Source organism: Nomascus leucogenys, chromosome 25, assembly GCF_006542625.1.
Source record: "Nomascus leucogenys isolate Asia chromosome 25, Asia_NLE_v1, whole genome shotgun sequence".
In the NCBI taxonomy this organism is placed as follows: Eukaryota; Metazoa; Chordata; class Mammalia; order Primates; family Hylobatidae; genus Nomascus; species Nomascus leucogenys.
The window spans coordinates 24,310,151-24,324,808 of NC_044405.1; positions in this window are offsets into that span (position 1 = coordinate 24,310,151).

Below are 14,658 nucleotides of genomic sequence, written 5' to 3' on the forward strand. Positions count from 1 at the left end.
GGACTTATGAACCAATTTAAACAAACTAACCTTGTTTGGATCCCAATTCAAACAAATCATCCAAAAAAAATTGTTAAGACAATTTAGGAACTGTAAACACTGACTAGGTATTTGCTGATATTTTAAAAGATTGTTTTTATATGAGATAACGGTATAGTGGTTATTTGTTTTTAAGCTCTTTGTCTTTTCCTTATCTTTCAGATACACACTGAAATATTTAGAGATAAAATTATCTGATTCTCGGAAACTGCTTCAAAACAATTGGGGAAGGGCAAAGATTAAAGAGGTTAGAAAAAACAAGATTGGTTAAATTGATAATTTTTGAGGCTCGGTGGTCAGTACATTTGCTTCATGATAAATGGCTCTCTAACTTGGTATATGTTTTTAAATTTTTCGTTAAGTTTTTTAAAAACCATGCTGACAAATAATTTTCAGTAACGTATAAAATGCTTATGACACAATATTACGTGGGAAAAGGCAGGAAAAAATATCAATATAGTAAGATCCAAGCTATGTAAATCAATATGTTCAATGCCCAAATGTTTGCAGTGGCTATTTTGGGTGGTGGGATTATTATGGATAAATGTCATTCTTTACACTAATTTTCCAACTTTCTGTTAATACAGTGGGCACATATGACCTGGCGAATTAGGAAAAACAGACAGTTGTTTTAGTTTTTAAGAGTAGGTGAACTATGAGCCATTTGAAATAATACTCTTGAGTCTTGAGTCTTGAGTGATGTGTTTAGGTAACATCCTCTCAGAGGGAGCTGGCACCACCCCAGGGTGCCTCTTAGCACCTAAAAGTCACATCTGGTGTAAGATGGCAAATGTGCCACTCTGTTTCTGAAGTGCCATAAACAAAGGATTGATATATTTATGCTTCCACTCAGTATGATCAAAGGAATGAAAAAAGTGCAATAATCTCACATATTTGATTCCTCGGATGTCGCCAGAGGAGTGCAGCTTGGTAAATGACTATCACTAGGTAATCACTGTTCTAGAAACTTCTGTGCCAGAGACAACTTGGGCGTCTTACTGTTTTTGTTCTGTTGCAAGACGTGACCCAGAGGATTACGAGCACTCCTCTCCTGCCTTTCTCCACAGGAAAGCAGACCGTTAGTCCCTCAGCAGGGCGGAGCATGCCAGGTCAGGGGCTCTCTCAGCAGACATTTCCTCAGAGGCCCGAAGCCCCAGCACCACCCATAAGCAGGGCCTTGCTTTCCAGTGGAGTGTTTGTATAAAAGGAATTTTTATGCCAGTGCCCTCTTAGGAACCTTTCTTTAAAATCATATGAAAGAAATGCAGAGAGAGATCTGAGTAAATCCTATATGACCCACAAGCCTAGAAAGTTCCAGAAGCATTCAGAATATTAATACAGCCATCATCAGGCCTTTTCCTCTCCCATGGAGTCATTGGCTCCCTGGGAGATCTGGCTGGATAGTTCTGTCCATAATCTCTTAGATTTCTTGGTGGTTTTGTTTTATTTTATTTTTCTTCTTCTTGATATCCCCCCTGAGGATGATTTGACCTTTCTGGTAGAAATCTTAACTTGGGAATTTCTTGGATTTCCTGCCTGGAGATTATCACTCCAACATCTCCATATCGCATCTGCACATCTGTGTGGTTTCCAGCATTTGTACTTCATTCCGTCACTCCCCGGTGGCTCTCAAATGTCTTCTCCAATCTCAACAAACCGCCCTCTGGGGCTGTAAGCTCCATTTTTATCCATGGGAAAATAGAGACACCAAGAGGACTTGGCGAGGAGCGAGTTCATCCTTGTCTGGACCCTGCTCCAGCCATGCTAGCCAGCCTCAGCGAGGGGCATCCACACACACAGGCCCAGTGCTCCACTCAGACACCTAAGGAGGCGGAGGCTCCATTAACACACCCTCATCCTCACCAGGCTTCCTTCTTTAGCCACAGGTGTATCTGCCGTGACTGCATCTACCCCAGCATCAGTAGGCAAATGAGCCAAAGGTGCAATGCATGGACTGACCTCCACGTAGATTTCACAGGATGGAACTGCCATTTACAGGAGTCCTGTATATGGGAATCTAAACTTACCCATGAAAGGCAGAAAAGCTTCGGGAAATCACTCTTCGGGAAAGTAGAAGAAGAACTTAGATAACCCACCACCTCCCAGAGTGCACCCAGATGGAATGGATGCATCCTTCGTCAGGCTGAAAAGTCTGAAGAGAAGTTCCCTAGATCAGAGCCTCTCACCGGATTAAAATCCAGAGGCAGATTCAGCAGGTCTGGCATGGCCTGACATTCTGCATGTTAATAGCCCCCAGTTGATGCAGATGCTGCTGGTCCTTGCAGCCCACACTTTAAGTAGCAAAGATTTAGAGCTGAGCTGCCCAATACAATGGCCACTACCTACTGTGGCTGTTGAGCCCTTGAAATGCAGCAAGTTATAATTAAAATGTGCTGCAAGTATAAAATACACACAAGATTCTGAAACTATTCCAAACAATAGATAAAGAGGGACTCCTCCCTAACTCATTTTATGAGGTCATCATCATCCTGATACCAAAACCTGGCAGAGACACAACAAAAAAAACATTTTAGGCCAATATCCCTGATGAACATTGATACAAAAATCCTCAATAAAATACTGGCAAACCGAATCCAGCAGCACATCAAAAAGCTTATCCACCAAGATCAAGTCAGCTTCATCCCTGGGATGCAAGGCTGGTTCAACATATGCAAATCAGCAAAGGTAATCCATCACATAAACAGAACCAATGACAAAAACCACATGATTATCTCAATAGATGCAGAAAAGGTCTTTGATAAAATTCAACACCCTTCCTGCTAAAAACTCTCAATAAACTAGGTATTGATGGAACATATCTCAAAATAATAAGAGCTATTTATGACAAACCTACAGCCAATATCATACTGAATGGGTGAAAGCTGAAAGCATTCCCTTTGAAAACCAGCACAAGACAAGGATGCCCTCTCTCACCACTCCTATTCAACAAAGTATTAGAAGTTCTGTCCAGGGCAATCAGGCAAGAGAAAGAAATAAACATATTCAAATAGGAAGAGAGGAAGTCAAATTGTCTCTGTTTGTAGATGACATGATTGTATATTAAGAACATCCCATTGTCTCAGCCCAAAGTCTCCTTAAGATGATAAGCAACTTCAGCAAAGTCTTAGGATACAACAGCAATGTACAAAAATCATAAGCATTCCTATACACCAATAATAGACAGAGAGCCAAATCATGAGTGAACTTCCATTCACAACTGCTACAAAAAGGATTAAATACCTAGGAATACAACTACAAGGGACGGGAAGGATCTCTTCAAGGAGAACTACAAACCACTTCTCAAGGAAATAAGAGAGGACACAAACAAATGGAAAAACATTCCATGCTCATGGATAGGAAGAATCGATATCGTGAAAATGGCCATACTGCCCAAAGTAATTTATAGATTTAATGCTATCCCCATCAAGCTACCAATGACTTTCTTCACAGAATTAGAAAAAACTACTTTAAATTTCATATGGAACCAAAAAAGAGCCTGTATAGCCAAGACAATCCTCAGCAAAAAGAACAAATCTGGAGGCATCACGCTACCCGACTTCAAACTATACTACAAGGCTACAGTAACCAAACAGTATGGTACTGGTACCAAAACAGATATATAGACCAGCGGAACAGAACGGAGGCCTCAGAAATAATGCCACACATCTACAACCATCTGACCTTTGACAAACCTGACAAAAACAAGCAATGGGGAGAGGGTTCCCTATTTAATAAAAGGTGTTGAGAAAACTGGCTAGCCATATGCAGAAAACTGAAAGTGGACCCCTTCCTTACACCTTATACAAAAATTAACCCAAGATGGATTAAAGACTTAAATGTAAGACCTAAAACCATAAAAACCCTAAAAGAAAACCTAGGCAATACCATTCAGGACATAGGCATGGGCAAAGACTTCATGGCTAAAACACCAAAAGCAATGGCAACAAAAGCCAAAATTGACAAATGGGATCTAATTAAACTAAAGAGCTTCCACACAGCAAAAGAAACTATCATCAGAGTGAACAGGCAACCTACAGAAAAAGAGAAAATCTTTGCAATCTACCACCTGACAAAGGGCTAATATCCAGAATCTACAAAGAACTTAAACAAATTTACACGAAACAAACAACCCCATCGAAAAGTGGGCAAAGGATATGAACAGACACTTCCCAAAAGAAGGCATTTATGCAGCCAACAAACATGAAAAAAAACTCACCATCACTGGTCATTAGAGAAATGCAAATCAAAACCACAATGAGATACCATCTTACGCCAGTTAGAATGGCCATCATTAAAAAGGAAACAACAGATGCTGGAGAGGATGTGGAGAAATAGGAATGCTTTTACACTGTTGGTGGGAGTGTAAATTAGTTCAACCACTGTGGAAGACAGTGTGGTGATTCCTCAAGGATCTAGAACCATAAATACCATTTGACTCAGCAATCCCATTACTGGGTATATAACCAAAGGATTATAAATCAGTATACTATAAAGACACATGCACATGTATGTTTACTGCAGCACTGTTCACAACAGCAAATACTGGGAACCAACACAAATGCCCATCAATGATAGACTGGATAAAGAAAACGTGGCACATATACACCATGGAATACTATGCAGCCATAAAAAACAATAAGTTCATGTCCTTTGCAGGGACACGGATGAAGCTGGAAACCATCATTCTCAGCAAACTAACACAGGAACAGAAAACCAAACACTGCATGTTCTCTCTCATAAGTGGGAGTTGAACAATGAGAACACATGGACACAGGGAGGGGGAAAATCACATACCAGGGCCTGTCCGGAGGTGGGGGACTAGGGGAGGGATAGCATTAGGAGAAATACCTAATGTAGATGACGGGTTGATGTGTGCAGCAAACCACCATGGCACGTGTATACCTATATAACAAACCTGCACATGTATCCCAGAACTTAAAGTATAATTTAAAAAACACACACACAAGATTTCAAAGATAGAATGAGACAAAGAAGATAAAATTGTTCACTAATCATTTTTATATCAAATATATGATGAAATGATATTATGAATATATTGGTTTAAATTAGCTATGGTATCAAAATTAACTTCACTATTTTTTTTTTACTTTAAATACTGGGATACATGTGCAGAACATGCAGGTTTGTTACATAGGTATACAAGTGCCATGGTGGTTTGCTGCATCTATCAGCCCATCATCTAGGTTTTAAGCCCCGCATGCATTAGGTATTTGTCCTAATGCTCTCCCTCCCCTTGCCACCCATCCCCCGACAGGTGTGTGATGTTCCCTTTCCTGTGTCCATGTGTTCTCATTGTTCAACTCCCACTTAAGAGTGAGAAAATGCAGTGTTTGGTTTTCTGTTCCTGTGTTAGTCAAACGACATGAATGAAGCTGGAAGTTCACTACTTCTTTTTTACTTTTTAACATGTGACTACAAGAAAACTTTCCATTATAAAAACACTCCATATTTCTATTGGTCAGCACTGATCTGCAAGACTCTACAAGCTTTAAAGCTAAAATTCTTGAAAGTGCTCTTAGAAATGGTTTTATATGCTTGCCTTCTCCTTGGAAATATACACAATTTATCAGCCTGCCAAAAAGGTCTTATCCATCCACCTCTTCTCACTAGGAAGTAGCAAGAGAAAGGGCTAATCAAAGCCAGATAACCTGTCCCACACAATGGCCAAGGCTTCCTTTGAATAATATCATGGTGGCTTTTGATTTTACATAGCCAATTCCAGATAAAAGAGGCCCGTCCTTGTTAAAATGACTGTTAAGTCCATTCAACATAATATTATCTGAAGACCGACTATCACTCCTATTTCTGATAAAAGCAACAAATGTGGTTAGAGTCCCAGGCTGATCTTTTGCTTGATCAACACAATCCAGTCCATTTTTTTCCTAATGATGACTTCTTTTCTTTCAGCTGAAATGTCTTTCTCATTAGCAGACATTTTTGAAGTAGAGGGGTTGTTTGTTTAAGGCTTCAAGACCGAGGCAAACATTTGTTATAAGGCTCCAAAGGAATTTGCAAATAATTTCCATCCATGATTTCCAAAGCCACAGGCTGCTTGTATAACATTTGTGCAAAATGCGGGGGCTGCTCCCATGAAGCAAGCATTGCCAGAAATGTTTACTCTGCAGGAGTAAAGCTGTGTGTTTGTCACTCTGTTTGAAAACTTCCACATGGCAGCTCAATGGGTGGAGTGTGGAATAGACACTCCATGGATGGCCATGGAACTCTCCACGCCTGTGTCCTCTGATGAGCTGCCCTTGCGGGATTTGACACCTCTTGATTCACTGTGGCTGTCACCTCTTTGAATTGTCTTCAGTTAAGACTGATTACACAAAGGCCAGGTACAGAAGGGTTTTCCAGCTCTCCAAATGCAGGCCATCCCATGAAGTTTAAGAATAGAAAAGCCCTGGACAGTCGTAGGACAATGTTATGGCATAAATTGTGTCCCCAAAAAAGATGTATTGAATTCCTAACCCCTGATATCTCAGAATGTGACCTAATTTTGGAAGTAGGGTCTTTCCAGAGGTAATCAAGTTAAAATGAGGGTATTAGAATGGGCTCTAACCTAGTATGACTGATGTCCTTGTAAAAGGGGGGAATGCAGACACAGACACAAAGCAAGAACTACACGAGGAGACACCGAGAACCATGAGAAGATTGGACTTAGACTGTCACAGCCAAGGAATGACTGGGGCTACCAGAAGCTGGGAGAGGGGCCTAGAACAGATCTCTCCCTATGGCTCTGCAGACCTTGGATTTGGTCTTCTCTCCTCCAGAACAGCAAGAGAATAAATCTCTCATGTTTTCAGCCACCCAGTTGGTGGCATTTTATTACAGCAGCCCCAGGACTAATACAGACTTGAATTCTAACAGTTCCCATGACTTTTGGGGTTTTTTTTGCCATCATTCTCACATGCCATCCCACCTTGGTCCCTTAGTATGCGTCGGTGATCTGGGGGTGACCACATATAGTCGCAGCATCTTAAAAATGCATTCTATAGGTTGCCAGATTTAACAAATACAAACAGAGGATGCCTAGTTCAAGTTGAATTTCAGATAAACAACAGATAATTTTTAGTATAAGTATTTAGTATACTATTTGTAAGTGTTTAGTGTAGTATTTACTATAAGTAATGTCCTTCAGACATACTTATACTAAAAAATTTTCTGTTGTTTATCTGAAACTGGATGTCCCGTATTTTATCTGGCAACCTAAATAATAAGCATCTTTGAAATACTCTAAACTCCCTGGAAAAGACATGCATTTGGTGCCACGAGGCGGGCTGGGAGAATTTCCATAGGCTGGGCCAAAACACAGGGTTCATTGCTTGGCATCAGCTCACTTCTGCTTCCACAATGAGAAGCAGAAACTTAATTCCTCCAAGGAACAATTAATTGGAGTAGAAAGCTTGATTCTTGCATTTCCTACGTAGGTCACAAATTTCTGTTGTTGCAATGTACCTAATACCCATGTTGTGGTTCAAAATGTAGCATCATCTTAATGCATGTCCGTAACTGAATTGTTCCACCTAAAATGAGTGTAATCACCCTAACCCTAAACTATTCATAACAAACAGGCAAGCTTCAGGGGTGCCTGACCCACACAGCCACACAGGGCCTTGCGCTCAGGACCCCATACTTGATTCAAAACTCTGCAGTCACCGTATTAAAATTCTCAATAATTTTTGAGCAAGGGGTTCTGCATTTTTATTTTGCACTGGGCCTCACAAACGATGTCACTGGTCTGAGGACAGGTGTACCTAACAACACGTAAGCTGCTGCACAAAATGCTTCCATCACTGAAAAGTGACAGATGCCTCAGCCTATTCTTTGCTGAACTCGCTTCTAAGCGACTAGAGCCCTTTGGCCTGGCACCTCTCCTCTGTCACGTGCTGCTGTCTCCAGCATTGCTTTAATTTAATTAGTGTCTGGCTGGTTGAAAAGATTGTTTTTGATTCTGTGTGTGCTGTATGAGCTGTTGTCTGGATTCTCTTCCAACTTGGCCTTGGGAACACCCAGTGTCGAATCTGCTGTCTTTGGCTCTGTAAGACTGTGGTTTTTAAAGGACAATTGTTGCTCATAGCAACTTGAAGGCTGGATGGAGACTTGCCTGAAGCCCCATGAACCAGCAGATTTGGGGCTATTTAATTTCCCATCAGTAGCTGATTCCAAAGGTGTGCTTGTGTGGAACCAAATCTCTCTGCCATCAGCCACATTTATTTTCTAATCTCCATTTTTTTTCCTCCCTTCTCATGTACAGGGTTCAGCTTTCTTTCCCCTCCTCTAAAGTTTTCCTTCCAAATTCCCCTTATCCCTTTCCTTGTCCTCTCCCTGTTTGTAACCCATCCACTGTTCCACATGCCCCTAGCTGACCCACTTTTTGCCCAGGTCTTTCTCCAGGGGAGAAGAACCAAAAGACGAGATTCAAATTCATTTTGCTGCTCATTAATGTCCCTTTTACAGGTCTTGACAAGGGCGATGAAGCCAATGCCTAGGGGAAGAAATTTCAAAACTTGGCTTTCCAGTTCCATTCCAGTTCCCCACCAATGTCTTCAGTGATGCCGCCATGCAAAGAGCATCAGGAAAGGAGCATTGAATTCTGGCTCAAAGTCACTTTTCTGTGACTTTGGCTAAGACACTGAAACTCTCAAGATCTTGATTTCCTCATCTACAAAATAAGAGTGCTCAATTACATAATGATCTCACAGAAACCTATAATTTGCACACCAAAGTTATAACCATTAATTATCCCACAAAGCACAGCAGGAATTTTCTAAATCTGAGCCTCATGATCCACTGTATTAGTCAGCAATTGCTGTGATACTGCTACATAACAATCCCAACTCTTGTGGCTTAGAACAACAAACATGTATTTCTTGTCTGATGGGCCAGAGATCTGATTTGGTCCAAACCCATCCAAGGATGTCTCTATAGCCCCAGCATGCTCCAAAACACACATGACCCTTGAAGACAGGGAGCCCTGACCTTGTTCTTGGTTCTCTCATTGCTGAGTCCAGTTGGATCTGTTTGTCTCCAATCGGGGAATCTGCCCCGATATTCACGTAGGTTCTTTTCTATTTTCCCTAAGCATCGGCCAGCTTGACAAATAAAGGGACAGAGTACAAAAGAGAGAAATTTTAAAGCTGGGCATCCAGGGGAGACATCACATGTTGGCAGGATCCATAATGTCCCACAAGCCACAAAAACCAGCAAGTTTTTATTAGAGATTTTCAAAAGGGGAGGAAGTGTGCGAATAGGTGTGGGTCACAGACGTCAAGTACTTTACAAGGTAATAGAATATCATAAGGCAAGTGGAGGCAGGGCAAGATCACAGGACCACAGGACTGAGGTGAAATTAAAATTGCTAATGAAGTTTCGGGCACCATTGTCATTGATAACATCTTATCAGGAGACAGGGTTTTGAGATCAATCGATCTGACCAAAATTTATTAGGCGGGAATTTCCTCTTCCTAATAAGCCTGGGAGCACTATGGGAGACTGGAGTCTATTTCACCTCTGCAGCCTCGACCGTAAGAGATGGCAATGCCCAGGAGGGCCAGTTTAGAGACCTACCTGCAGGCAAACATTCTCTTTCTCAGGGATGTTCCATGCTGAGAAAAAGAATTCAGCAATATTTCTCACATTTGCTTTTGAAAGAAGAGAAATATGGCTCTGCTCCGCCCAGCTCACCAGCGGTCAGAGTTTAAGGTTATCTCTCTTGTTTCCTAAACATTGCTGTTATCTTATTCTTTTTCAAGGTGCCCAGATTTCATATTGTTTAAACACACATGCTCTACAATTTGTGCAGTTAATGCAATTATCACATGGTCCTGAGGCAACATACATCCTCCTCGGCTGACAGGATTAAGAGATTAAAGTAAAGACAGGCATAGGAAATCACAAGAGTATTGATTGGGGAAGTGATAAGTGTCCATGAAATCTTCACAACTTATGTTTAGAGATTGCAGTAAAGACAGGCATAAGAAATTATAAAAGTAATAATTTGGGGAACTAATAAATGTCCATGAAATCTTCACAATCCACATTCTTCTGCCATGGCTTCAGCCGGTCCCTCCGTTTGGGGTCCCTGACTTCCCACAACAGTCTCCTTGGGATTTTAATTTGTCTTTGATCAAGAAGGGTTAGGCTTGTGCAAACAGCAGTACACCCAGAATCTCAATTGTCGACGTCTGCCAGACAACGGCTTTGCCCGGGGCCTGGGGCATCGGCCACAAATCTGTTCAATTAATACCAATTGACCAAATAACCAAACTGGCCAAACTAACAGACTGCAGTGTTTTACAGGATTGCTTAAGAACTTTAACAGAAATGTTTTAACAACATTAACAAGACTTTGGTTTCAATTAATAAATATATAGAAACACATATTTTATCATCAGTAACTGAAATTGTAGTATTTAGCACTGGAGTTCTTTATATTATGCTAACATCTAAGAGACAAAAAAAAATAAGCTAATTGATTGGCCTGGTGAATAGATTTTAACCCAAGACACCATGTACAGTTGCACAGGCTGTGCACTATACCACCTCAAGAACTCTATGTGCATAGCCATGATGTGAGTGTGCCTCCAAAACTGCATAGCACAGCAACCATGGCTTCAACAAATTCACTCCTCCCCAACCTAAGACCCCTGTCTTCATATTAATTGCCCATTTCTCTGTGACCATGGACTTTTTCTCTGATCATTCCCCAAAGCCATCACCATCCTATCCTTTTCAGAACCCCATAACAAGACTCTCTTTGTTAACGCATTTCCATTCTGTTCTCTGACTCCCCTGCCTGCTTATGCCCAACCCCACTCAGCCAAGAAATGTATGCACATCCTAATGTGGACATGTTGTGCAAACAAGTCTTTTACCTAAGAACTATTGCAGGTGCAGGAATCCAGCACTATGAAGGTTGGAATGGGGAAGTTTACCAGCAGCAGATGGGGCATACCTGATGGAGAAATTCCAAAGAGGGATAATAAGACTCTGCCTGCCTCCTTCATGGAAATATACTCTGAGGTGGAAATGTATACAGTGTTCCCATAAGGGGCTTAGAACCATCATAAATGCATCATGCACAGATACAGCATAAATGTGGGGATGGGGGGTCACAAGTGGCTGGTGCATCAAGGATTCCCAGGCTGTAGGTGACACTCTGGGATGTCATCATACCACTTAGCACCCCTATTATTCTTTTTAATTAAAATGAAATTCACATAAAATTAATCACTTTAAAAGGAACAATTCAGTGGCATTCAGTATATTCACAGTGTTGTGCAACCACCACCTCCATCTAGTTCCAGAACATTCCAGCACCCCAAAAGAAAGTCTCATACCCATTAAGCAGCGACTCCCCATTCTCCCTCCCCCATCTCCCACCCTGACCCTTGGCAACCACTAATCTGCTTTCTGTCTCTTTGAATGCCCCTATTCTGGGCATCTTATATAAATGGAATCATACAACATGTGACCTTTTGTATCTGCCTTCTTCGACTTAGCATAATGTTTTCGAGATTCATCCAGTTGTAACGCATGTCAGTCCTCCATTCTTTTTTATGGCTGAATAATGGTCCAATATATGAAAAGACTACATTTTGTTTATCCATGCCTCCAATAATGGACATCTGAGTTGCTTCCACTTTTTAGCTATCAAGGAATAATGCTGCTACAAACATTTGTGTGGAACTATTTCTTGAGTGCTGTTTTCGGCTGTCTTGGATATATACCCAGGAATGGAATTGCTGTGCATCTTCATCATGATATCCTCTCATTTTTCCAGCCTTTATTCTGAATCTTTTTAGAGGGCAAGGAAAGCAAACTTTTCCTGTAAATAAGCCGACAGTAAATATTTTAGGCTTTGCAAGCCAGATGGTCTCTGATGCAACTACTCAACTCTGCCTTTGTAGCATGAAGCAACCACAGACAATCCATAAAAAGTTTATTGTTCTTCAATAAAATTATTCACAAAAACAAAGGGCCAGATTTGGCCCTCAGGCGGTGGTTTGCCAACCCCAGCTCTAGGACAAGCCCAAGTGGATGCAGCCTTTTCCAAGTGCCCCATTTCACAGGAGAGGCACCTCCTCCAACCCGGCTTTCTGTTGCCAGTGAGGATGAGCAAGGGAGACGGACTTAGTCTGTGGCAGAAGAGAGTTGAGGAATTGCCTTTAAAACTGATTATGAAATATGTGAAATCTTGGGATGTGCTTCTGCTATGAACAGCAGCGTTGTGCTCTCTGCTGATGTTTAAGAGTTAGGCTACCATCTTTCAGGTGGTTTTTGAGAATAAAAGTTTGATGAGTACCTTGACCAATCTCTCGGTGTCCTTTCAAACATTCACCCTTTCTGAGACTTAACAGGGGAGAAAGGGTCGCTCATGCTCAAAAGCTCATTCACCCAACAAGCATTTACTGAGCCTTTACTGTGTGCAGGCACTATGCTAAATCCTCGGTATTTAAAATGATGCATTCCTGGAGGTTTTCTTTGGCAAGTTGGCTTGGATACCTCTAGTAATGGGGAGCTCACTACCTACACAGGGCATCCTACCCCATGGCTGTGCAGTTCTTTGCTCCTCAGAAGTACCTAAACCTCACCAGTATGCTTACACACCTCCCTCCCACCAGTCAAATATCAACAGGCACCCCCACCATAAACAGGTACACAGAGAACAGGTGAGGAAATGAGGAAATAGCAAGCAAACAAACAAACAAAGAAACACTGACTGCAGCTCTTCTTACTCCTGGTGTTTCTAAAAAGCAGAACAAAATCAATTTCACACCCAAGACATCTTGAAATGTTCCCAAACTTGGGCAAAGTTGACAACTGAATTCTAAGGAGCTGCTTCCTATTAAGAACAGGATATTAGGAAAGAAAATTATCAGAACCCTTTGTTTAAACCATGGTCTCAGCCAGGCATGGTGACTCAGGCCTATAATCCCAGAACTTTGTGAGGCCGAAACGGGCAGATTGTTTGAGCCCCGGAGTTAAAGACCAGCCTGGGCAATGTACCGAGATCCCGTCTCTACAAAAACTTAAAAACTTAGCCGGGCATGATGGGGTGAACCTAAGGTACCAGCAGCTACTCAGGAGGCTAAGGAGGGAGGATCGCTTGAGCCCAGGAGGTCAAGCCCGCAGTGAGCCATGACTGCACCACTGCACTCCAGCCTGGGCAACAGAACACAGTGAGACCCTCTCTCAAAAAACAGAAACAAACAAATAACCTTGTCTCCAGAAGAAGCAAATGAGAGGCAGGACAGCACAGAGATGAAAAACACAGGTCTTGGGGCCTGGCAGGTCTGGGTTTGAAGGCTGCTCTTTCCCCCTTTAGCTGAGGGACCTGAGGCATGTCATTTCTTAGAGGAGGCAGAGTTTCCTCAACTGTAAAACCAGGTTAGAATAGTACCGATTTCACAGGATGGCTGTGGGATGGAATGAGACACGCCATCTGTAGTGGCCACACAGAGCCACAAGCTATTAGTAAGTCAGCGGGCCTTCCCACCTGGCCACTCTCTTGCGGCTAAACAGAAGAAGGTGCAGAAACACCGCAGAGATGGCTCGTAAGTGCCACATGGGGCTATGAATTCAATTAAAAGAAAAAAATAAAATCTGGAGGAAATGGAGGCAGGAAGAGGTCAGGGACGGGAGAAAAGAGGAAAAAGCACAACTGAGGCACCCAAATGCAGAAGCCACTAGAAGCGGTGCCCCAACCCCACCCCTGCAAGAGCCTCCAAGAAATATTTGGCTGCATCACAGGCTTCACCTCTTCCTGCCCACACGCCTGCAAGATCCTGTTCTCAAGCTGCAGTCTGTGCAGAGTCACAACCCACGAATAAGTTACGAAATCCATTCCAATGGCTACAGCCAGCAATGGATAAACATGAAACTAGAATAGGTCAGAGTGCGTAGCACATCTAGGGGAAATACTGTATTGTGTTAAACCTTTTCAGTAATACGCACATGTGTATACCTGCTTATGTCATCTACATAAGGATACAGGCACACTTACAAAGACTAGAGTCAACAATGTCAGCGTGCAGTGTACATAGCGTATGGTAAGAGTAAGTACTGGTCAGGCACAGTGGCTCATGCCTGTAACCCCAGCATTTTGAGAGGCCAAGGTGGGAGGATTTGATGAGAACAGGAGTTCAAGACCAGCCTGGCCAATATAGTGAGACTCTGTCTCAAAAAAACAAAGAAAAAGGTGGAAAAAAAAGAGTATTATTCAGATAAACCTTTCCTATTACATATATGTATACGCAATGTATATATCCATACATTCACACATATATACATATGTACGTACGTATATATACACATCCACACATATATACATATGTACGTATGTATATACATATTTTGTTAAATAGTTTTTGGTTTTACACATATGTATATGCACACACGCAACAGAACATGGGCTTCTTGCTGTGAGTTACAGTCAGGAAGATCGAAGCCGCAGGCTAAAACACCCTTCAGGAGCAGCTCTCAGGGATCCGGGAGCCCCTGAGAGGTCAAACTGCCTGGAGCCCCTGGCAGTTCCATCCTGTGGCTCCACCCTGCTGCCAGGGAGAGCGAGCAGGGCAGGAGAAGCCAGCCAGC